Genomic DNA, 24,131 nt, shown 5'->3' with positions numbered 1-24,131 from the left:
ATTACTATGTAATCCACTTGAACACTGAACTGCCATGGGCTACATCTGTGCAGGGGTTCTAGGTTATCTCCATGAATAGTCCTTGGTTGGAATATGAGTCTCTGGGAAGTTCCCTGTGTTCAATTTTTCTTGTTCTGTTGCTCTCCTTGTGGAGTTCCTGTCCTCTCCAGCTCTTGCTATTTCCCACTTCTTACTTAAAATTCCATTCATTCTGACTGACAGTTGGCCATCAGGCTCAGCATCTGCTTTGATAGTCTGTAGGGCAGAGGCTTTCAGAGGCCCTCTGTGGCAGGTTGGATACGTAAACAAAACCCAGTAATCTGTTGCATACAAGAAACACACCTAAGGCACAAAGAGAGACATTACCTGAGGGTAAAACGTTGGAAGATGACTTTCCAAGCAAATGGACCCAAGCAGCAAGCAAGAGTAGCCATTCTAATATCTGATAAAATAGAATTTCAACCAAAATTAATAAAAAGATTGGGGAAGGACACTTAATACTCATCAAAAGAAAATTTCACCAGGAAGACATCACAATTCTGAACATCTATGCCCCAAATACAAGAGCACCCACATTTGTTAAAGAAACATTGATAAAATTTAAACCACATATAGATCCCCACACATTAATAGTGGGAGACTTCAACACCCCACTCTCAACAAAGGACAGGTCAACAAAACAGAAATTAAACAAAGAAACAATGTCTCTAACAGAGGTCATGAATCAAATGGACCTAACAGACATTTACAGAACTTTACATCCAAACACAAAAGAATTTACCTTCTTCTTAGCACCTCATGGAACCTTCTCCAAAATAGACCATATAGTTGGTCACAAAGCAAGCCTCAACAGATACAAGAAGATTGACATAATCCCTTGTATCTTGTCTGATCACCATGGAATAAAGCTGGACCTCAACAATTACAGAAATAGCAAAAAGCCTACACACACATGGAAACTGAAAAACTTGTTACTACATGACAGCTGTGTTAGGGAAGAAATAAAGAAAGAAATTAAAGTCTTTCTAGAACTCAATGAAAATGAAGACACAACATACCCGAACTTGTGGGACACAATGAAGGCAGTGCTAAGAGGAAAGTTCATAGCACTAAGTACCTTGAAAAAGAAATGCGAGACAGCTCATTCAAGCAACTTAATGGCTCACTTAAACACCCTAGAAAAAGAAGAAGCAGACACACCAAGAAGGAGTAGATGGCTGGAAATAATCAAACTCAGGGCTGATATAAATCAATTGGAAACAAATAAAACAATTCAAAGAATCAATGAAACCAGGAGCTGGTTCTTTGAGAAAATCAACAAGCTCGACAAACCCTTAGCCAAGCTAACTAAAAGGCAGAGAGATACCACCGAAATCAACAAAATCAGAAATGAAAAGGGGGATATAGCTACAGACACTGAGGAAATCCTAACAATCATTAGGACTTACTTCAAAAGTCTATATGCCACCAAATTTGAAAATCTAAATGAAAATGGACAATTTTCTTGATCTATTTGACTTACCAAAGCTGAATCAGGACCAGGTAAATCAATTAAATAGTCCTATATCCCTCAAAGAAATAGAAGAAGTCATCAAAAGTCTCCCATCCAAAAAAAGCCCAGGACCAGATGGCTTCAGTGCAGAATTCTACCAGACCTTCAAAGAAGAGCTAACACCAATTCTCTTCAAACTATTCTACAAAATAGAAACAGAAGGAACATTACCAAACTCATTCTATGAAGCCACAGTCACCTTGGTACCTAAACCTCACAAAGACTCAACAAAGAAAGAGAATTTCAGGCCAATCTCCCTTAGGAACATTGATGCAAAAATACTTAACAAAATACTTTCAAACAGAATCCAAGAACACATCAAATATATTATCCACTATGACCAAGTCGGCTTCATCCCAGGTATGCATGGGTGGTTCAATATATGGAAATCCATCAATGTGATCCACCATATAAATAAACTGAAAGAAAAAAAAACACATGATAATCTCCCTAGATGCTGAAAAAGCATTTGACAAAATCCAACATCCATTCATGTTTAAAGTATTGGAGAGGTCAGGGATACAAGGCACATATCTAGACATAGAAAAGGCAATATACAACAAGAATATAGCCAACATCAAACTGAACGGAGAGAAACTTAAAGCAATCCCACTGAAATCAGGGACAAGACAAGGCTGCCCACTCTCTCCATATCTCTTCAACATAGTGCTGGAAGTCCTTGCTAGAGCAATTAGACAGTTGAAGGAGATCAAGGGGATACAAATTGGAAAGGAAGAAGGCAAACTATCACTATTTGCAGACGATATGATTGTATACCTGAGTGACCCCAAAAATTCTACAGAGAACACCTACAGCTGATAAACACCTTCAGCAAAGTGGCCGGATAGAAACATAACTCAAAAAAATCAGTAGCCCTACTGTATACAAAAGAGAAAAGGGCTGAGAAAGAAATTAGGAAAACAACACCCTTCACAATAGCCATAAATGACATAAAGTACCTTGGTGTAAACCTAACCAAGCAAGTCAAGGCTTCTATGAAAAAAAAATTCAAGTCTCTGAAGAAAGAATTAGAAGAAGATATCAGAAGATGGAAATATCTCCCATGCTCATGGCTTGGCAGGTTTAACATAGTAAAAATGGCCATGCTACCAAAAGAAATCTACACATTCAATGCAATTCCCATCAAATTACCAACAAAATTCTTTACAGACATGGAAAGAGAAATTCTCAACTTTGCTACACCCTCTCCAGCATCATCGCTGTAACACATCAATAGATTTTGCTACTAGACGGTAGATACGTTTTCTTCAGAAATAAGCTCCCTGGAGGTCACTGGCAAGAAACCTAACATGGCCACCTAAGCCAGAAAGACTTATTCTGAGAGTCCCATGCTTACTCAATTACAGGGTTGGATTGATGAGCTTTTTTTGCTGTTTCTCTATGATTCTTGGAATAGCACAGTTAACTATTCAAGGAAACACATTTCTGATAGATTACTAAAATATTTAGCAAATATGAGTAAAAGGAAAATAAAATCTTAGGAGAGGTAATTAATAAGATTCACCATCAGGAATTGCTTGTGGAAAAACCAAACATTGTAGGTAATAAAAGGACAAGAGTTTTAGGGCTTTTTAAGAAAATATTTAATCAGGATCTGTTAGGATGAATGCTCTGGATATTACCACTGCAGTAAAACTACTATAAAACCATTACCAAACACAAGTGTTTATGATGAAGCAGAAAGAAGATAGGCAATCATAGGACTTCAGAAGGTTTTATATTATATTATGGATGTTATGGACAGACTGGCTAGAGCGAGTATGCCTTGGTGCCTTATCTCTAAAGAGATTTTAAATCCTTAGCAAGACAAACAGGAGGAATTCCTCCTGATGCTTATCTCTAGGAAGAATTGTAAATTTTTAGGCGACTTATCTTGGAGGACTATTAACAGCCCCTAGCTAATAACAATAAACTACATAAGCAAACCACAAGTTTAACAGCCCCTGGCCCTCTACTCACTAAATTAGCAGCAATAACTCTGTGTAAATAGTCACTAGTCCTATGTTTGCTCTGCTTAAGAGGCTTTTAGGCCAAGGTTTTTTGTAGACACTGCCTTTTACCAGATCGCCTTTCGGTTAAAATATAAACTTTGTAAATGTTCTGAGAAATATGTCAACTTCAGGTGCTTCTATATGTATTCACTATAAAAGTGTTGGCTTGATGTCAGTAGAGCACAGCAGATTCAAAACACTACTTGGTCTGGTCTCTGACTGTTAATCTGCCTACCTGTGCCTAACCTGAAAATCCAAACAACTGATTCCCCACAGTTGTGGGGCCCCAGCTGGGCCAGTCTGCTGCACAACTTCATATAGAATAACAAGAAACCCAGAATTGCTAAAACAATCCTCTACAATAAAAGATCTTCTGGAGATATCTCCATCCCTGATCTTAAGCTGTACTATATAGCAACAGTAATAAAAACTGCATGGTACTGGCGTAGAAACAGAATGGTGGATCAATAGAACTGAACAGAAGCCCCAGAAATAAACCCCCATACTTATGGACATCTGATCTTTGACAAAGATACCACAACCATAGAATGGAAAAAAAAAAGATAGCATCTTTAACAAATGGTGCTGGTCTAACTGGATGTCTACATGTAGAAAAATGCAAATAGATCGATACTTATCACACTGCACAAAACTAAAGTCCAAGTGGATCGAAGACCTCAACATAAAACCAGACACATTAAATCAGTTAGAAGAAAAAGTGGTGAAGACCCTAGAACTCATTGGTACAGGAGGCAACGTCCTGAACAGAACACCAACAGCACAGGCTCTAAGAGCAACAATCAATAAATGTGACCTCATGAAACTGAAAAGCTTCTGTAAAACAAAGGACACCGTCATCAAAACAAAATGACTGCCTACAGATTGGGAAAGACTCTTCACCAACCCTTTATCTGACAGAGGGCTAATATCCATTATATATAAAGAACTAAAAAAGCTGAAAAGCAGCAAACCAAGCAATCCAATTAAAAAATGAGGAACAGAGCTAAACAGAGAATTCTCTGCATAAGAATATAGAATGGCAAAGAAACACTTAAAAAGATGCTCACTGTCCTTAGCCATCAGAGAGATGCAAGTCAAAATGACCTTGAGATATCACCTTACTCCCTCAGAATGGCCAAGATGAAAAATTCAAGTGACAACACATGCTGGAGAGGCTGTAGAGAAAGAGGAGCCCTCCTCCACTGCTGGTGGGAATGGAAACTTGTACAATCACTCTGGAAATCACCGTGGCACTTTCTCAGACAACTAGGAATAGTGCTTCCTCAAGATCCAGCCATACCACCCCTAGGCATATAGCCAAAAGAGGCTCAAGTACACAATAAGGACATTTGGTCAACCATGTCTGAAGTAGCTTTATTTGTAATTGCCAAAAGCTGGAAAGAGCCAAGATGCCCCTCAACTAGAGAATGGATGCAAAATTTGTGGTACATCCTCACAATGGAATGTTACTCAGTAATGAAAAATAAGGAAATCATGAAATTTGCAGGTAAATGGTGGGACCTGGATAGGATCATCCTGAGTGAATGTCCCAGAAGCAGAAGGACACACATGGTATATACTCACTCATATAGACATATAATATAGGATAAAACTACTAAAATCTGTATATCTAAAGAAACTAATCTAGAGAGAGGACCCTGACTAAAATGTTGAATCCCCATCCCTAAAGGCAAAGAGGATGGATATTAGAAGAAGAAAACAGGAAACAACCTAGGAACCTGCCACAGAGGGCCTCTGAAAGGCTCTGCCCTGCAGACTATCAAAGTAGATGCTGAGACTTATGGCCAACTGTTGGGCAGAGTGCACGGAATTTATGTAAGAAGTGGGAAATATTAAGATCTGGAGAGGACAGGAACTCCACAAGGAGAGCAATAGAACCAGAAATTTGAACATAGGGGTCTTCCCAGAGACTCATACTCCAATCAAGTACCGGGCATGAAGATAACCTAGAACCCCTGCACAGATGTAGCCCATGGCAATTCATTGTCCAAGTGGGTTACATAGTAATGGGAAGAGGGACTGTCTCTTTTATTACTTCCCCCTGAAGGGGGAGCAGCCTTACCAGGCCACAGAAGATGACAATGCAGCCACTCCTGATGAGATCTGATAGACTAAGATCAGAAGGAAGGAGAGGAGGGCCTCCCCTATCAGTGGACTTGGGGAGGGGCATTCGTGAAGAAGGGGGTGAGAGGTTGGGATGGGGAGGGGAGGAGGGAGGGGCTTATGGGGGGATACAAAGTAAATAAAATGTGATTAATAAAAAAATGGAAAAAAAAACAATACCTACAATCAAACCTGGTAGGATTTCACAAACTACTTGACCAGTGACAACTCAGAAATACTAATATATTTTTAAATTATATCACAGACAATGAGTGTTTTCAACTTTATGATTCTAATTAGGTCAAAATTAAAAAAGTCCTAGTCTTTTTTTATTGTTCAATTAAATGGATTCATTTTTTTCAGATAAATGGTTAAATTTTATGTGAAAAAAGAGTAAGAATTAGAAAACTATTATGTAAAATATTTATATATAAGAATTTAATTTATACTTAAACTCAAGTAAAGTACATAAATATAAAAGGATTATAGCATATGTATACTTCAGCAAGATTTCGTAGCTTCATTTCCACAAAGCACTCATTAACATCTATAATAATAAACTATTTAAAAACATTTAAAATATGTTATATTGATTAAATTATATTCTAAAAATTCATGCATATGCATGTATTTATTTATGATGTATTTGTTTTAAATTCATTCTAAAGTACTGAGTACATTAGGCAAAGTGCAGTTAAGTCAAGGCCCTATTTTGTTGCAGCCATTGTGCTTCCAACCCACCATGGATTCTGGCATTTTCTTGATCCCTTTGCTTGACTGGAGAATTAGTTATTAATATATCTTCTTGTGGCTTATAAAGGAAATGGACACTGATTGAAAAAAAAAGAACAGGTAAGAATTGATGAAAAATAGTCAGATAGGTTACAACCAACTATTCAAGATTTGTAGTTTGAGGTTAGTGAAGCGAAAAAGGAAGACAGTGGCAGAGCCAAGAAACAGTCTGAACTGAACATTAAACATGTGAAGACATGTGAATGCCTTAACAGAATACAGTGCCATATGCATTAACTACACTTTCAGACACAATTTAAAGGAAGAAGTTGTTAGTTATGCCTCTTTTGAAAGGTATTTTTGTAAGTTTATGTGTCTGTCTGTGCCTGCATGAGATTATGTGTACTATATCTATGCTTCTGCCTGTGGAGACACAAGTTATGAGTCTCCAATTTTGGGTGTTGGGAATAGATTTTGGGTCTTCTGGATGGAGAACACATTTTTATATATTTTTTTATTTTTATATTAATCACAGGTTATTTACTTTGTATCCCAGCCATAACTCTCTCCCTAATTCCCTCCCAATCTCACCCTCCCTCCCTCATCTCCTCCTGAACCTCTCCAAGTCCACTGGTAGAGGAGGTCCTCCTCCCATTCCATCTGACCCTAGTTTAACAGGTTTCATCCGGAATGGCTGCAATGTCCTCCTCTGTGGCCTGGAAAGGCTACTCCTCCCCTGGGGGGTGTCAAAGAGCCCTCCACTGAGTTCATGTGAAGGAGAACACTTTTAAAGTGCTTAGCCATCTCTATATTTTTCTTGGTTACAGATATTTCTGTCACTGGTTGCTTACTTCCTTTGAGTGGACAGAGCCTATCAGTGGGATCAAGAAAGTGGAGTTTCTTCACCTCAAGAAACACTGAGAGCAGAGTGGAATGGCAACAAAGAAGACCCATACTGGCTCTAGCCCTGGATGGCTCATCTCCATCTACCCAATTCCTCTAACCTGCTCCCTCTAATACAATTCCACAGACTCTCAACAGTCTGTTCAAATTTTGAATCACTCAATGGATTAAACTATGCATGGGTTAATGCCTTGTTAATCTAATTACTTCTAGAAATAGCCTTTGAACACACCAAAGGGTGTGTTTTCTACCCAACCGTGTTAACAGTAAAGACTAAGCAATGCACTGAGGAGTTCCCTCATGAATGTTCCTGAATTATATTAATTTGCATTATTTGCATTGTTTTGAGAGTGACCATGTCATGGAAATTCCCAAAGTAGAATGTGGGAACATTCAATAGGTCAGAAAATATAAGTTGAAATTACAGGGAGGACATGTTTAAAAACTGCTTTTTTGTGGCATAGAATTTGAATCACCTTTTTTATTCATTCAAATATTACAATGAAAAACTCTTCTATATAAGTGTTGGCTGCTGTATTATTTTCATATATTTCTAAACAGTTGCCAAGGTTTAGAAATTCAGTTGTGTAGATTATATTTCAAAATACCTGGACTGGACTTGAGAACTAATCTTCACTCTTCAACCAATAAACATAAAAATCATAACCATATGACCAAACCCAAATTGTTTGCTAGAGTAGAATAAAAGCCAAGCACATAAGAGCAGTTATCTATCCCAGGTAAAAAGAGTCAAGTTAAAACAATGTAAGAAAAACATACTTGCATATAAAATTAAAATTTTCAACCTTATGAAAATTTACCAAGATTTTCTCACAAAATTATGAACTAGAATGTAGTTTTTTTCACTGCATTTTTTTTTCATGGAGATTCAGGTTCATTTAAAATCAATGCATTTCCTTTCCTTCCTTCCTTCCTTCCTTCCTTCCTTCCTTCCTTTCTTTCTAAATATATTCTTCTCTCATATGTCCTGACTACAGTTTCCCCTCCCTCATCTCCTCTGACTTCCTCCTTGTTATTTTCCCTTTCCCCAGATTCACTTCTACATTTACCTTCATAAAATAGCAGGCATCCCAGGGATAGCAACCAAACATGGTGTAACAAATTACAATAAAACTCAACACATGCCATCAAATCAAGGCTGGATGGATGGGGCACTCTGGTAGGGGAAAAAGGGATCCAAGAACAAGCAAAAGTGTCACACACTGCACCCACTGTTAGGAGTCCCACAAGAATATGGAAGCAGTCTAAGTTTATGTGTACTGCTGTAAAACAAAACAAAACATACAAAAAAAAATTTCTAGATACTGCATCACTTACAAAGAGCGGGATTTTACTGTTCATAGTTCTGAGGAGGGGAAACCTAGACCCAAGGGTCAGCAGATTTGATGTAAGTAGTTTCTACTTCCAAGATAATAATTTACCATTGCTCTCTCATGTGCTAAAAAGCAAAGGGCAAAAGTACCTTCACTATATGATAAAAAGTTAAATTCATAATTCTATGGGAACAGGTGGGTGCTTTAGTATCTATTTGGAATGAACAGTTTAAGACTGGAGTAGAAGATATGGTGGATATGTTTGTGGCAAGATTGACTTAGAATGGAGAATTAGTAAATTTGATGACAATTTTCTCAAGAATATTGATTTTATCAAGTCAGTCTCTAACTTGGAAATACAGTATAGATTCAGACAGTTATAAATGAAAGAAACATTGGTCCCTTCTTGAAATCAGACTTTGCCCAGTGAATTTCTTTTTTGTGTACACAAATATATCACATTTCACTGAACTCTCCTTCTCAAAGCCATCCAGAAGGAGAGCTGAAAACCACAGCAAATGACTCTTTATCTGTGTTAGTCTAAGTTGCAGGTGAAATCAGTAAATCATTTGCTGCATGGATTTTAGCTACAATGGGAGAAACATTTTGCTTGAGAAAACTCAATAATTTGGTGCTCATATCTTTCACTTTAATGTGGAGCTCTATGTAAATTCACTACTTTAAAAAGAAAAATAATCTGAGGTATATAAAATCCCTTTAGTGAGGATTTCATCAGCAACTAATTTCCTCTCCAAATTCCAAGTCAGCTTAGACATAAACTAAAAGTAGAGATATGTAGGAGCCAAAATACCTCTTTAATAATTGAGAGGTCAATAATGATGAGGAAAAAATTTGTTCACAGGAAGCTGAACTTCTAACGACCATGTCCTCAGACCCATACAGTCAACAGCAATGGAGCTTGAAAGTCTAGCTCAGTGTTTCTCAACTTGTGGATTGCAATAGCTTTGGGGTTTGAAAGAACTTTTCTCAGAGGTCACATATCAGATATTCTGCATTTTAGATATTCACTTGATTCATAACAGCAGCAAAATTTCAGCTGTTAAGTAGCAATGAAAATAATTTTATGATCGAGGGTCTCCAAATCATGAGGGTAGCAACATTAGGAAGATTTAGAATCACTGGTAGCTGAAAGTACGCTCTCAGTGAGCAGCTCAATTTCAAGGCATAAGGTCACTATGCTTTGGTCCTTTATTTTCTTTTTTTAAATTTTAATTATTTTTTTTTACAATTAATTCACTATATACCCTGATTGAAGCCCCCTGCCTAAACTCCTCCCAGGCCCACTGAAAGGTGGAGTCCCCTGCCATCTGCCCATAGCTTATCAAGTCTCATCAGCACCACCTGGATCCTCTTCCTTTGTGGCCTACCGAGGCCACATCAATAAGGGCAAGTGATCACAGAGTAGGCAACAAAGTTCATGAGAGAGGCAGCCTCTGCTCCCCTTACTCAGGAAGCCACATAGATACTGAGCTACCAATCAGCTACATCAGAGCAGGGGGTCTAGGTCATCTACATGCTTGGACCCTGGAGGTGCACCATTCCCTGCAGGACCACCTGGGCTGAAACTTTTTATATTTGTTGGTCTAGCATACAAAATGGGAAAAAGAATCTTCACCACCTCTATATCTGAAAAGGGCTGATATAGAAAATATATTAATAACTCTAGAAATTAAAAAACAACAAATCAGATAATTAAAAAATAAGGTACAGAGCTAAATAGAGGATTCTCTGTAGAGGAATATAGAATGGCAGAGAAACATTTAAAGAAATGCTCAATGTCTTTAGTCATCAGAGAGAAGCAAAACAAAACAATGCTGAGATTTCACCCTACACCCAGCAAAATGGCTAAGATCAAAATCTCAAGTGACAACACATGCTGGAGAGGTTGTGGAGAAAGGGTATACCTCCTCAACTGCTGGTGGGAATGTAAACTTGTACAAAACTTTGGGAATCAATCTGGTGCTTTCTCAGACAATTATGAATAGTGCTTCCTCAAGTTCCAGCTAATATTGCATAGAAATAAATACAAAATATACTCAAGCATGCAACAAGGAAATTTGTTCAGCCACATTAGTAGCAGCTTCATTCATAATAGCCACAACCTGAAAGCAACCCAGATGTCCCTCAACAGAGGAACAAATATAGAAATCGTGCTACATTTACACAATGGAATACTACTAAGCAATTAAAAAAAAGGAAATCATAAAATTTGCAGACAAATGGTGGAATCTAGAAAAGCTCCACTCTGTGACTCCTGTAGACGAGTCCTTCTCTGATTGGCTCTTGGTCTGCTCCTCAAATAGACCTCACTTCCAATCAAGGCCCTTGCCCTCTCCAAACAAGACTTCCCTACATTGCTTGGGATTAAGGTTGAGTCCTAAGGGTGTGTCAGCATTTCAGCCAGGGGGCTTTTCAGGGGTGTCTGCGTTCCAGCCCCAGCAGGCAGACCATGAAGATCTCTAGGTGTGACCCCCCCCCATTGCCAGGTTGCAGGACTGAAATTCCTCTAAAACGGCCTCCCTCCACCAATCCGTTTTGCTTTTTAGCAAGGAAGACTCAAGAGCCACCTGCTCAGGGGAAATCCCACTAGCTCAGAGAGACATGGAGAGCACCCAGCTGACCTTGTACTCAACTGAGGACACAGAAGGAGCAAACCCTCCCCCGACCCCCTTCACCAGGCTGTCCTAAGGACCCTCTGATTCAATCTCTCTCATTCCTGGCATCTTTCAGCCGAATGGAAACATTGTGCTGGGTTTCAGACTTCCACCACAGACTATCACCCACTCCCCTAAACTAAACAGTGGAAAAATCCACCTGAAGATTCATGCCTTCATGCCACTTTCCCCTCGAACATCTGTAACCTCAGCAAATGTCCATTTCAGGATCTAGGTCTTCCCGTCTGTCTGTTTCAGGAACTCACTGTCCTCTTTCAGTCAGGTCGATGAGCTCTTCCTGCACAAGGGCATGGCGGTTGTGGAGCTGGTGTTGGTGTTGGTATTGTGTGTGTGTTTGTGCAGGGGCTGTGGGTGGTATCAACTTTCCGGGTGGGACCATGGCTCCGGGTTGCCCTCTATCTGCCTCCTTTCCTTCCTTGAGTAGAGGCTTTCATGGGGAATCCTCTCTCACTGGGGATGGGCTCCTTTGCAATTTGATGGAACCCTTAGGCTCTGCTCACCTGTGGAAATATAGGCAAAAGCTGCTTCTCTGAGTGTCCCATTACCTGAAACCCATCCCACTCTTTTGAAAATCCCATTGAAGAATGGAAGCTCACACTCATCATCACGTTCTCCTACAATCCAGGGACTTTAAACAGCAGTTATCTTCCTGGTTGCCAATCAGGAAATTTCAACTTAAAACAAAACAAAACAAAACAAAACAAAACAAAACAAAACACAATGGTCTGTATTTGTGGGAGTTACTTCTCCCTGTTTCTGTTCATTTAGAATCTCCATTTTGTGTACACCAAACATCTGTCACTCCTTTCTCCCATACCATACAGCAATGTTCCCTCAGGGAAGGAACTACCAACAGGTGGCAGATCCTAGTTCCCTCTCCTGTCCTCTCCCCACCACACCGTGAGTGCAGTCTCAGCCCAGCTTTGCATCCAACACGAGGCCAGGGAGGGTGTTCAGGTCTATCGTGGATGGATGAGCTAGCAGAATCTGGTCAATTCTCCGTTTCTGCTCAGAGTGCGGGAAGATGCTCATCAGCGCCTCCCTCAACTCGCTGGTCTCTGCCCAAGATCTCTGTGCGGGCCTGCCCAGTTTCTGCTGCATCCTAGGCAGTGTGACCGGGACAGTGAAGAGCTGTTGCTGAGGCAGCCCAGGGCTTGGAGAGGCTCCGTGGTTCTGGGGTGGTGGCCAGTGGCTGGGGCTGGGGCTGGGGCTGGGACTGGGGCTGGGGCTGGGGCTAGGGCTCCTGAGGACAGAGTCCAAAGAGCTCATGCCTGGCGGGCCGCTGTCATCAACCAGCTGCTTGTCTGGAGGAAAGAGGTCCTTTTGAAGAAATTCTTACAGCCGAGGTCCGTGCCTTCCCAGAGGGTCATCGGGAACCATAAATATGTCTCCCACGAATGTGTACTGAAGCAGTCTCCTGGCAACAATTTCTCTCCAGGACGCCGACTCAGTCACAAACTCTCTCAGGTTATCATTGGTCACGATGATCCCCCCCGGTCTTCTCTGCCAGGTGCAATAGGAACCTGTCATCATGAGAAGAGATTCTTTCTCGGGAGACCATCCGGGCAGGAGTCAGAGCCACTATGCTGAGGTCCTGGAGCTGGCCCAACAGGTGTTGTTCCATGAAGTGAGGATCCCGTCTCGTTCTCCACTGCGGGACAAACACGGTGATGTTTCTGTTGCCAAGCTTCCAGAAATACTCCACGGCGAGGGCTATTCCGTGGCAACTGAAGAACTTTTTCAGGCCATGGGCCATGGCCACGTTACTTCCGTCTATCACCACATGCTTCAGATCTGCCCTGCTGGGCTCATTTCTCAAGGCCAGACTGTATGGGGTCTTGAGGGCCTCTTGAAATCTCTGAACCCCTGTGAACGAGGCAGTGGGGTCCTCATAGGATCCACCCAATTCTGCGGATCCTGTCTCTGAAGGAAACAGCCGGGGCTGCTGCAGGAGTGGCTCAGAAATTGGGGGGCACCTCGGCTTAGGCTCAGGCAAGCCCCCTAAGTGTGAATGCTTTCCACGGGGAGGCTCCTTAGATTCTGCAAGCACAGGTCCCGCGGGTTGTTGAAAACCCTTGTCAGGCATTCCTCCCTGGGCCAATGGGAAAGGTGGTGGGGGTTGCTGCCCTTGTTCGGTTTCCTCCTGAGCCAGGGGCGACTCAGGTTCCATGGGCTGTCTGTCCATCCCGGCCCCCTGACCCATCACGTACCCTAGTTTCTCCTTCGAGGGCCTTCGGTTCTCTCACTCCCCTTCTCTCGTGTCTCTGCAGCCTCAGTAACATCACAGCTAATTTCGCTTGTTGCACGACTACCACTTCTTGCAGTAGTGCTGCTTTTCCAGAGGCTATTGAGGTACGTTCTTGTTGGACACATATTGGTCCAAGCTTCTCGGAGAGAAAGTAGAGAAGGACAGCTGCAAGTCCAAGTACAAGCAGGCTGGTGATCGCGACGGTGATCAAGGCCCAAAGAACTGCCGCCATGGCTTTCCCGAGGAACCCCTCTAGGCCTTCAGTTTCCCCCCTCTCCAAAATGGAACCTCCTATGTGTTCTCCAGCAGGAGCCAGGTGAAACAGATGCATCCTCTGCAGAGGATCCCAGGGAATTTCTCCTCCTCCGAGGCTCTCCCTCAGACGTCTGCTCTCCTCTGAGACCTTTCTGTCAGATGTCCTCTGCCTCCTGCAATCTTGGTGGGTTCTCTCCTTCCCGATCAGGTTGGGTTCCACTGCAAACACTTCTGGTCCCTTCTGACTCTCGGGATTCACGTGCCTCTCTTCACCAGCACAGAACCGCACTCAGAAAATCAACAATGGGTGGTGGGTTGCTGGAGGGAAGGGGGTGGGGTGGCGATCCAGCACTCAGCTCCACCTCACTGCACAGTGAGAACTCAACTGAGCTGCTCTAGAGTGCTGCACTCTCTTTAAGAAGCCTCCCTTTCCTGGTGGGCGGATCCTATCTCTGATGCTTGCTGAGGAGTCCTTCTCTGATTGGCTCTTTGTCTGCCCCTCCACTAGACCTCACTTCCAATCAAGGCCCTCTCTCTTTCCAAACTAGAGTTCCTTACATTGTTTGGGATTAAGGTGTGTCCTAAGGGTGTGTCAGCCTTTCAGACAGGGGGATTTTCAGGTGTGTCAGTCCCAGCAGGCAGCCCATGAAGATCTCTTGGTGTAACCCCTTGCTAGAGCAGCCAGGTAGCATGATTGAAATTCCTTTACAACTGCCTCCCTCCTCCAGCAAACAAACAGACCAAAAACAATAAAAAACACAAAAACAAACAAACAAACAAACAAACCAGGCTAATTCCTTTTGCTTTTTGCCAAGTTGGACTCAAGTTCCACATGCTATTTATTGGATGATGATGCTGTAGGGTGTTCGAAGTTTACAATGATTTGATCATTTTAGGTGAGCAGTACATCTAGTCCTGCCCCTATCTGATTTGGTGAGCTATGATTTTCTGGACTGGTTGTTGGGCAATGTTATCTCATACTGCATATCTGGACATTCCTCTGCATCAGGGTGGAGAATTTTGGTATTCCTTTGCAACAGTGTGGGTCTTTTCTCAATTCACCTGCTTTTCCTTTTGTCCTTCTGCTTTCTGGAAAAGTACTGATTGAAGTTAGTTTATTATGGGGTATAGATTTCATAAAGTGCCCTGTAGAGCCAACTTGTTCCTTTCATTTTTCTGTATTTTTAAATATGTTTATGTCATGTATTGTGTATGTCATGTGTATAGCATTGTTGAGGCATGCACATATGAATAAGCTGCCCATCGGGATTGAAAAGGATGATCAAATCATGAGACAGACAGTGATGCTGGAAATTGATCTGGGGTCCTTTATGAGGGCAACAGACATTCAACTGCTAACTCATTGTCTTTCTCCAACTTATCTAAGTTTCTTTCCACTTCCGTTTCAAAATCATTGCTAAAACCCCACAGAAACCCCCACTGTTTTTCCAGGAGCTCATTTTGAAATAATTATAATTCCCATGAACTAGTCTCATTATAATAGTTTTAATATATTTTAAATAAATTTTAATAAAGTATAAATAGTCCATCATTCATTATTTTGACACATATTAAGTAAAGGTATTCCTGCTATATGATACATTTCTTCATTATTTACAGTTGCTTTGACAGCATCAAAGGTGGTAATACTTCAGAATAAAATAGACCTCTGCACCCTGCTGTCTGGAACCATTTCAGTGGTACCCAGAACACCAAGTATTTGTTCAAAAAGGCATGTAATGAAGACAGTTATTTTGATCTGTGGATACAGAGTCAGGAGTGGTGAGAGGATGGAATGATCCTTACATTAGATATAGAATGCATGACTATCTGATTTGCATGGATATCTCAGAATGAAAGAAAAAATGGTAAGTAGCTTCAAGTAGCTATTTCGATATAATAACAACACACACAGAGACATACACACAGGAACACACAGACACACCACACACATATACACAGACACACACATGAGTCTATGAAGTCTATGAAGTCACGGTTCCTCACCAGGAACTCACATAACAGTTATAGCGAATCCAAAACTATTTAGAAAACAAATACAATATCATAGCTTTATCTGTATTCTCTGTTTATGCCACTCAGGCACAATATTCCTCCGCAACAGTTTTGATGTGGTTTTTCAGAGGCTTTCTCATTGTATAGTAACTGCAGGAAGTCCTTTTAATATCTAAAATTGTGAGAGGAGAAAGGGTCTTAACTGACATACAGGTTTATATGAGATGTGAGTCTCACACCCATAAAACTATTAGAAGTATTCTAGCTTCAAATAAGAAGTAAACGATTACTCCAAGGTGGATTACAGATTTGAAAAAGCATTTCAAGATTCACAAAATTGGATTTTTTTAGATGGATGTATTTCTAAGTGCTGGGTGCCTTTTAATAGGAAGTTCATTAATAAAAAAATATGGGAATCCTTTTTCTAAAAAAAAAACACATTTACTTAGTTCAAGTTTCCTGATTTTTCAGGCATCATTGATTTTATGAATTAAACCCCTGATATCACTAATGGAGCTACTTTATGAATTTGCTGTTAGCACAAGGTGTAATAATTGATAAAGTAAGATTATGTAAAATCCATCATTAATTTTTGTTTAAATGCCTTTATTAATTATCAACTGCCTAAATATATCTGTACAAATATTCCTGTAAGATACTACTATTCTACTGCTGTAAGACTTACCATGATAAATTTGTTTGAAAACATAATTTGGTAGTAAAATAACAACTGGTTCCAAAATTTTATGAAAATTAAATTATATTGTAAAACCTAATTGGTCTCAACAAAGCCTTCATTGGAATATTTGTCTGTTTTGTTGGGTTTCTTATAACTCTACCTCCCTTCCAACTATTGTCCAACCTAATCCCTTCCAACTCCCAGACACTAGGTAGTAGAGAAAGAATGATAAATGGGAAAGGGCCATAGATTTCTATGGACTATTTCCTGATGTTTATGCAGCTCTTATGCTATTTCCAGGTTTCCTGGGACAAGTCCAATCTTCGTCTTCAGGATATTCAGCAATGCAGCAAACCAGCAAGTCAGCAGTAGCAAATGTAACAGTCAATGCAGCAGCAAATGCAGCAGCAGGATGAACCTTAGCAGGACGGAGATCAGAAGCTGCCTTCTCTGTCTGGGAGTGCCCTCTGGCATGCAGACAATGGTTTCTTATCTGCTGTGGATTTCTTACCTGCTACATTTTACAGTTTGAGCACTGCAGAGCATTCATACTGTAATGAAGATGACACCATCTTCATAAATTCTGGCCCTATAACACGTGCTTCTAGTTGCAATATGTCACATATAGGCATTCTAAGAGAAAACATCATTTAAGACATGTTTATATACATATTATTTTATTTAAAACTTGTAACATGTTCCCCTTTAAGATTAAGAGTATTCATAGTAGTGGCGGGTTTTGGGGAGAAAAGATCTTATTCTACAAATGGGAACATGAAGGTTAGGCTAATTCTGTTGTTTCTTTGTCTACAGACAGTATTTACTGATATTGAATATTGTGTTTAACTATGTTGCACTATAAGAAAGAAAAGAGCCTTCCACCTGAGCATATATGCATTCAATTCTTGAGACTCACATGGTGGAGTGAATTGATAACACAAATTGTCCTCTGACCACAAGAACATATGTACCCATACACATAGTAATTAAAAAAGAAAAATTCGTTGAAGATATTAATGCAATAAATAAATAAATAAATCCATTTAAGTTCATGTAATTAGCAAGTAAAATAATCTTGTTGTAAAAAGGGATTCTTCTCATATTGTAAGTGGCGATTAATATTTACTATTGATACATCTTTTAGTAACGCTGCTGTTAGTCCTAAACAGCTGTATAACCAAATCACCACACAGAGATTGGGTTTATTTAGTTAACCTAAATAAACAATCATTCCCAGTGATAATGAACTCAATCCTGTGTATGCAACAGAGCATACCTATATCTTCTTGAAAAAACAAGTAAATTAAATAAAGATTGGATATGACTACATCAAAACACTTTATAAATTATATATGATGATTTCCATAAAGATAGGTTCTATAGATTTATAGAAAAAAATAAGCTTATGATGAATGTCTGGGGGTATATCCAGTTTGGTCTCTGGACTCGGAACACAAACTTCACCCAGACAGAATGCACATCTGTTCCCAGCATTCAGGGAAGATAAGAGGTTATCCATACCTTCTGTTGAAGGAACACCTCAGGTTTCTTGAGTGATTCTCTATGAGAACATGGGCCTCCATACCTCTTACAGTGGCTGAAGTGCTCTCAGAAGAAGTTGGTCGCTGCTACATAGTTCTCAGTCTGTATCAACCATAATGGCTTTTTTGCTTTCTCCCAGCTACACAGAGAATTGTCTGTATCACTCTCATTTCAAAAGCTCTCTGGCTTTTTCTCTTTCTGCCCAATATTTTTCAAGTTCTGTTGAAATATAAAGAATTCCACCTAAAATAATTGTATCATGTATATGTATGTATGTATGTATGTATCAAAGCAGAGTCTCACTTTGTAGTAGCCCTTACTGGCCTGGAACTTGCTATATAGATGTGTCCTGAAACCTACAGAGATATACATACCTCTGCATCTTGAGTTCTGGAGAGTCTTGCACCATTACATCTGGATTGAATTACATCTGTGTGAGACATCACAATCCAATCATGAGAAGATAATCTTCACATGATAAGTGCTTCCCATATTAAAGGGAAGAAGATTATGTAAGAAGTGAGAATCTAGATAGTAAATTTCTGATTCTGTGTATCTCAGCATTATCAACAGTTCAGCATTTACTAATTTCTAGACATATCTGTATTGCTGAAGAGTTGGTTCAGCAGTAGAATCATACACTGTAGAGAATATCAGTTCACCTTCCAGAAATCATTTTGGGCAGCTTACAAGCACCTACAACTCCAGCTGCTAGGAATATGTCTCCTTCTTCTGGTCTTATTTGGTCCTGCACCCACATGCACAAAGCCATATTCTCCACAAATGCATTCACCCCATTAAATATAAAGGTTTAGAGACACCTGCTTGTCTTTTAATTTTGCAATATTCATTCCAGCAGAAAATTTAGAGGTTATTGTGCTAGTGTTCTTTCTACTTCTATGCACCACCTTCTTTCTAGAGAATCCCTCATTTTTTATTATGATAGATTCACTACATGTATCTGATTAATTTTAGTACCTCTTACACAAGGCTATTTTTGTCTTTTCTTCCTTCCCCCATTGAATACCTTCTTTCCAATAAGTCATCCTACTAATTTCACATCTTTTTGTATTTGTAGCTTACTTTGATATAAAAAGGTTACCTGCCTCGCATGGATGGGAGGTTGCTTACCTGAGTATGGACTAGTTCTTGTATCATCTGTACAAGATTGGGCACCTCAATATTTCATTACAGAAGGGGTCAGAGCTTATAGGGGCCTACCCTTTCCTGAGGGACTGTGGTGACTTAAAAAATGGTGTCACTTATTTTTTTTATTCTAAGCCTACATCATGACCTCAGTACTTTCCATATGCTCAGTTTTCACTTATTTGTAACCTCAAAAGGATAGGATTCAGTTCAGAGTAAACACACTAGAGTGAAATGTGAGATCTATATCATGAATAAAATCAAGTGGTCAGAGTCCAGGAAATATATGTTTTTATATCTTTTCTTTATGAAAGAGTATGCTTAGTAGTTCCAAGCATTATTTCCCCTAACTTCTTGTAGAAATAGCTACAGAACTTACAAAACAAAACGATGGATACTCAGAAGTACTAGGAACTTGATCTAGCCAAGACATTCACAATCTGCTGCCTTAATGGGTGTGTTGTTTTGTGTTTTGATAAATTATTTTCTGAAATGTCAAATAGATAGCATAATCATGGCCACCCAAGTGTGCATAATTTTACAAAGCTGACACATGCACGTCTTACTGTTTTGAGTTGGTCTTTCAGCCACAGATCAGCAGTGCATTCTTCAAGGATAAAAACTGAGCAAGTATTTTCTTTGTCACCTACAAGTGCAATTTACTGTCTTCGCAATTTTCCAACTTACAAATACAAAGCAAATGTAGGACATTAGAGAAATAAGTACACTAGGTGATTTATGGGGAAGGGGGTTTCATGATACCCAGAATAAACCAGTGTCACATGGTAGATGTAGTAACATTATTGATATCTGGTAAAAACAAACAAACAACAAAGGCAAAGAATGTAAAAAGTAAAACAGTAGCAGGGAAAAATCACATCTGAGTGTGTCAGAACCATGTGTGTGTTAGAACTGTACTGAGCTTCTACTGTGAAGAGCAAACAAATCAGAACTCAGTCACTCAGAAAACAGGGTCAAGGGAAATTCTCATCCTTACATTTCAGCAAATAGTAGGAAGAAAATGATTTCCTGTCATCTAAACATCAGTTTCCAGAAAGACAAATCAACAAGCACCTTGTGAAATGTATTCTAGTAAAAAGTATTTTTCCTTGGGATATTTTGCTAAAGATTCAGAAAGCTGCAAAGCTTTCTGATTTTACAAAGCTGCACAAGGTTAATATTTATTTGCTCAAAAGTTTTTTTAACAAAATGACAGACATAAGATAAGTAAACAACAAAGGTAAGAGACACTATCCTAAGAATAAATCATAATATTGAACATAAGAGATGCTCACTTCACAAGTAGCTAAAAAAAAATCTATCAGAGCGTAATGCTGCAGTTTCATTATCTCAGACACGTAGACAGTGGGCACATTGCAAGTTCAAAACTAGCCTGGATTACAGACTGTGCAAAGCTAGCTAGCCTCCATAAATAGGACTGGGGCTAACTAAAGCTAACTGACATGTGAATGGCCCTTTGTCTTGTCACTTTTACTCTAGAAAAAAAATCCAATGGACAACAATGCTACAGATACAAGACAACAACAACATCACTAGACACATGGCATAAGAAAACGAGGAAAGGTGTAATTTTTTTTTGCTATTCTTTTGCATAAAAAGGAAATATTCAAACACATACCTTGGCTATTATAATTACAAACCAAAAACAAATGTTCTAAACTTCCAGGTAAATGATTTGCTTTGTTCTACGTATTAGAGTTACATCTGGTTTCATGTTCATGTAGAGACACATAATAATAAATTCTGATTTTTGTACTATTTATACTGAATAGTAGAAAGATTAAAACAAATGCAGGGATGATTTGCTTTAAACAATCAAACAAGGGAGAGCTTCACAAAATAAAGACAGGAATAGCATAGTAGAATTTTTATGTACCATTTTTCTGTCTAGATTAAATATATTAATTTTTAAGTGCATTGAAAGATCAATAGAGAAAGTGGTTTAATAATCCAAAATTACAGAATCAGTTTTCCTTGGGGGTGGAAATCAGAGCAATTTTTATTTTTTATTTTTTTATATTACAAATGTTATTTCAATAGTCTCTAATGTTTCATTATGAAATTCCTTATGAATATAACTAGTCCAGTCAGTTTTAAATATCTTATATTATTAAATTAGGTACATTTATTTGTTAAATTAAATAAATATATTTTGTAAATAATTTTTATTTTAAGGAGGTGGGATGAACTTTATTTAGAAATCATATCAATGACTGGTAGGAGAGTTCATGGATGCTTGTGCCACATTCGTGGATCTCTAGGACCTACTTGGCTGAAGGACTAACAAGTTGTCCTTTAATCTCCACACCCACTCCATGATATAGCATACACATAAATAAATGTATTAAAAAAATTTAAAAAATAATACCAATGGTGAACGGTTAATAGACTCACGGCAAGAAGTTGTGACTGTTGTCATATCAAAATACTTTGATCAGGTAAGTAACACTTCCTGACAGTCTGTGTTTAATTGGTGGGCAAATATGTTTACTTAAGACACACAGAATTTTTCACTGTTTGAATATAATCTTAGTTGGAAACCATGGAGCATCTACTCCTGTAGATAAAAAGACATAAAAACATTATAATTGATTAATCAAGAGGACATATGCAAGAAAAAAAGAAATTAGCTAACAGATATCCAACCATTTGTTGTGATATTCTATTCATATTAAATGATTTTTACCATTCAAAGAATAAAAGGACTTATTATAAGAAAAGGCATTACAATAGCTTTGTAAGGTATGTTTAAAGAATTATAAAGACATTTTGAAAACATGTCTGATGAACAGTAATCATTTTTTAAAGTACTTTAAAGATTATTTGGTTGCATTAGCATGTAATAGGATTCCAAACACTTTTGAAATATTATGAAAAGGAATAAGGTTCACAGAAAAAAAAAAGAGTGAAGGACACTTTATTCTAGTCAGGTTTTTGATTCTTGCTGTATGTGGGGTACCGCTGTCATGCTGGGAATGAGCTAATATCGCAATTCTTACAGTGCATGGATAATGAGCACAGACTGCCAAGAAGTAACTCTAATCATAATAACCTCCACTTGCAGCCAGCCACATCTCTGCTCTGCTCAGTTTTTCTTCTGCCCATTGACCATCTAGCTTTCTATTTCAGTGTTCTCAACCTTCTTACTGCTACAACCTTTTAATACAGTTCCTCATGTTGTGATGACTCCCAATCATAAAATTATTTTTGTTGCTACTTTATAACTATAATTTTGCTACTGCTATGAACTGTAATGTAAATATCTGATATGCAGGATGTCTATTATTGTGACCCACAAATAGAGAACATCGGTTCTAGTTGGTCATGGAAGGGAAATGTGGTCCAGGATCTTCTGTTCACTACTTCGCTGTATTTCAACCTAACACCAAGCTTCTTGTAAAAACAATTTCTTTTGTTTTTGTGTTGGTGTTTGTCTACTTGCTTGCTTTTGACATTTAAATAAAATAAAGAAAATTAAGCAAAAGAAGTCCTTTGCTGTGTCTGAGAATATTTTCTGAAAAGTTAAAATTTGCTAACAAAACTGACTGCTGAGGAAAGCATGTATATCATGTGATATATGATATCATGTATATCATGTAATCCTTGCCTGAGCAAGGATTATTTTCCATAAGATCATAATATTTGAAGAGAAAATGTGGACTCAGTAACTAGAGACAGTAAATGGGTGTGGAGAAGGGGAAATCAGAGGTAAAATGTTTGGGTTAGGATAAGAAAAGATTGGATGGTATTTCATGGGTGGGAATAGCAATTCAGCTGCTATAAAGGATCATATGTACAGCTAAATTTTGGCTTCTCATTTTTAAAATTTTCTTTCTGTTGTTTTGGGTTTTTTGTTTTTGTTTTGTTTTTTGAGATAGGGTTTCTCTGTGTAGCCTTGGCTGTTCTGGACTCACTTTCTAGACCAGGATGTCCTCGAACTCAGAGATCCACCTTCCTCTGCCTCCCTGAGTACTGGGGTTACAGGCATGTGCCACAGCTATTGGTTTCTTTTTTAAATTCCTAAATTTTGGCTTTGAAACAATTTACACTTATCTAATTATCTATATCTTTTGTCAAGATTTCTAAGGATGCAAAACCTGTATTGTGCTGGATCCCCAGCCCCATACACTAGAGCAGACAATTTCCTCCACCATTTCTTTATGTGTTTTCTCACCTGCACCAGAATCTAGGATGTGCACCCCCATTTCTCACCAAATTGTTAGGAGGACTCCATTTCAGGCCACTTGTCTTTCACCAAGTACAGCCAAATATTTCATTACGGGATTGATTTTACTTTCTTCTCCATGGACACATCCCATAGATACTACCCACACAGCTGGACAGCTGTTAAGTAGTTCTATAAATCATTGTCCTACTCACTTGCCTTGCCACCATTCAAGAGAGACAGGGGTAATTGATGCGGCTGCCGTCTTGCCAGATCTATTTTACCAACCACAAGGAACTTTTCAAGTGCACTGCTGAAGCCTCCTTTCCGACACTTTCCATATGATACATGGAAACTTACGCTTTTAAAAAAGAAAGATTTTCTTTTGACAGTTTTAACTTGAGGACAAGTCTGTGACAAGCAGCTATTGTGCCTTCTTGCCATTGCCTCTGTGCATTCCTATGGCAGCGCAGTGCCAAACTTGTGTGTGAAGTCTTTTGAAAAGGTTTTTGTGGTTCATTTGGTTTTTTTTTTTTTGATTATTTTATTTTTATTTTATTTTTTAAATTTTTCATCAATTACACTTTATTCATTCTGCATCCCCCCATAAGCCCCTCCCTCCTCCCCTCCCAATCCCACCCTCCCTCCTCCCTCTGCTTGCATGCCACTCCCCAAGTCCACTAATAGGGGAGGTTCTCCTCTCCTT

The 24,131-nt window shown here is 39.0% G+C and overlaps 1 pseudogene; it reads right to left on the bottom strand.

Annotated features, from left to right (window-relative positions):
* Positions 1-12,265: 12,265 nt before the first annotated feature.
* Positions 12,266-13,439, bottom strand: LOC132650597 (NEDD4-binding protein 1-like; annotated as a pseudogene).
* Positions 13,440-24,131: the final 10,692 nt, after the last annotated feature.

This window comes from Meriones unguiculatus (assembly GCF_030254825.1).
Source record: "Meriones unguiculatus strain TT.TT164.6M chromosome 13 unlocalized genomic scaffold, Bangor_MerUng_6.1 Chr13_unordered_Scaffold_28, whole genome shotgun sequence".
Classification (NCBI taxonomy): domain Eukaryota; kingdom Metazoa; phylum Chordata; class Mammalia; order Rodentia; family Muridae; genus Meriones; species Meriones unguiculatus.
The sequence above is the reverse complement of the archived record's forward strand: the minus strand, read 5'-3'. Positions and strand labels throughout refer to the sequence as shown.